This window comes from Mus musculus, chromosome 1 (assembly GCF_000001635.26).
Source record: "Mus musculus strain C57BL/6J chromosome 1, GRCm38.p6 C57BL/6J".
Taxonomy (NCBI): Eukaryota; Metazoa; Chordata; class Mammalia; order Rodentia; family Muridae; genus Mus; species Mus musculus.
The window spans coordinates 86,372,799-86,375,401 of record NC_000067.6 but is presented as its reverse complement, the minus strand read 5'-3'; positions in this window follow the sequence as shown (position 1 = coordinate 86,375,401).

The window sequence follows — 2,603 nt, the reverse complement described above, 5'->3', positions numbered from 1 at the left end:
CTACCTAAGCTAATAGGCCAAAAGCTTTTTTATAGGTAAGTGATGCAGTACACAAGAGATTCTCTCTACTGCCCATAACCCCACTTCTAGAGGATCTGAGGATGCCTGGGTACACCTGTATATGTACTCACACAGACACACATATAAAAAGAAACCTTTTTTAAAAACTAGTTTAATTATTAAAGTGATAAAAACTTGTTGTAAGGTTCAGCATGAAGGCAAATGCCCACTCTCCTGTAATCTCAGCAGTCAGAAACATGGAGGCCGTGAGCTTCAGGGCAACTTGGGCTACGTAGCAAGACTCAAAGAAACAAGCCAGAACGAATATGCAGTTTACTGTAGAATCTTCAGAAACGAAGGAAAGGGAGCCAGTGAGATGGCTCGGCAAGGAAAGGCCCTTGCCACCAAGCCTGGCGACTCGAGTTCAGTCAGGAACCCACATGGTAGAAGGAGAGAACGGGATTGCCTCCCTGCAGTTATGTTCTCTGCTTTGGGCTTAGGTTAAAGTTGTCTGCTTCCAGCTTTCTTCTACTGCTGCCTGTTGCCATGCCGCCCCGAGATGGAGGACTCTTATTCCTGGAACCTTAAGTAAGCCCAGATAAACCCTTTAGAGTATCATACAATTCTATAACTTGCCTTGGCCATGGTATTTTTATCACAGCAGCAGAAAAATGACTAACACAGTGCCCAAAAGCTATCATCCAACCTCCATTTGAGAGCCATGGCATATGTGTGCACACACACAGACACTCAGATGCACACAGACACACAGATGCACACAATGCAGTTACAGCAGAAAAAGCACACTGCAAAGAAATCAACACTCTTTCCCTTAACCTTTAATTTTCTGTTTGTTTTGGAGAAAAGATCTCTGTGTAGCTCTGGCTGGCCTGTATCTTAGTATGTAGATCAGGCTAGCCTGGAACTCACAAGAGATCTGCCTGCCTCTGCCTCTGCCTCTGCCTCTGCCTCTGCCTCTGCCTCTGCCTCTGCCTCTGCCTCTGCCTCTGCCTCTGCCTCTGCCTCTGCCTCTGCCTCTGCCTCTGCCTCTGCCTCTGCCTCTGCCTCTGCCTCTGCCTCTGCCTCTGCCTCTGCCTCCTGAGTGTTGGGATTAAAGCCATGCACCATGCCCCCCTGTTTTATTGAGGTGAGGTCTCTCTGCATTAACACCAGGGTCATTCTGACCCTTTTAAAGATGTGTGTGTGTGTGTGTGTGTGTGTGTGTGTGTGTGTGTGTCATTAATTACCACAGGAATTTGGTAAGGTAGACTCTATTTTTTTTTAAGATTTATTTATTTATTTATGTGAGTACATTTTAACTGTCTTCAGACACACCAGAAGAAGGCATCAGATCCCATTCATTACAGATGATTGTGAGCTATCATGTGGTTGCTAGGAATTGAACTCAGGACCTCAGGAAGAGCAGTCAGTGCTCTTAACCGCTGAGCCATCTCTCCACCCCAGACTTCACCCTTTGCATTTTACAGACAAGGGACGCTGAGTCTCAGAGAGAGTTAGCAACTTTGCAAGATGATGTATTATTGTTTACTTCTCTAGAAACAGTGGGACCTGGGAGAGTGGGGTTGACAAATAAGGCAGACTAAAGTTTCCTGCATTAGCCAGCTTTATTTAGAGTATCAGACAACTTATACTCTGAGGGTTGAGAAGAGTCACATAAGTAAAATGTCCAATCACAAGAACGAAGCTGCCCATGGTGGGCAAGCCACACCAAACATGTTTTTTTCATAAAGGCATATAAACAAATGACAATAGCCAGTTGTAATGAACAGTCTGAGGTAAACTCACCCCTCTCTACATCTGGGAGGGGCATGAGAACACATTCCAAGAACAACTCCGTGTTCTGAAGAAACCGGGCTCACAAGACTTTTGGCTTGTTTTCTTATAAACGCTAAGACGTCTCCTAACACAGAAATCTTCATACACAGACTCGGCCCTGTGCTCCAACAGTTACTTCTCTGTTGCTGTGAGAAAACACCATGACCAAGGAAACTAACAGGAGAGTTTATTTGGGCCTGTGGTTCCAGGAACGACTCCTCCACGTTGGAAGGCATGGCAGCAAGGGGCTGCCGAGGCACCAGAAGAAGAAGAAAACAGAAACCTGGCATCCTTAACCTAAGCCCAGAGCAGAGAAAGCAAACAAGAGGCAAGACTTTTTACTCTGAAAGCCTACCGTACCCCTGCATACTTCCTCCAGCAAGGCCCCACACTCCAAACCTCCCCAAACTGTCACCAATTAGGAACCAAGTGCTCCAAGTCTGAGACTATGAGGGACATTTCTCAATGGAACCACCACAGTAAACAGCTGAGAAACTGTCACAGTTAGTTTGTATTATTGTGATAAAATGCTGGCCAAAAGCAACTTGGGAAGAAAAGGGTCTATGTAGCTTACAGGTTACGGTCCATCATGGTGGAAAGCCAAGGTATGAAACTGAAGCAGAAACCTGGGGGCAGGGGACGCTCCTCGTTCCCTAACGTGTATTTGAGGTTTAGTGAGCACATGCCTAACACAACATGCCTGTGGTGGTCAGTCCTCTCCCATGTGGATCCCAAGAATCAAACTCAGGCTGTTATACAACGAGCCT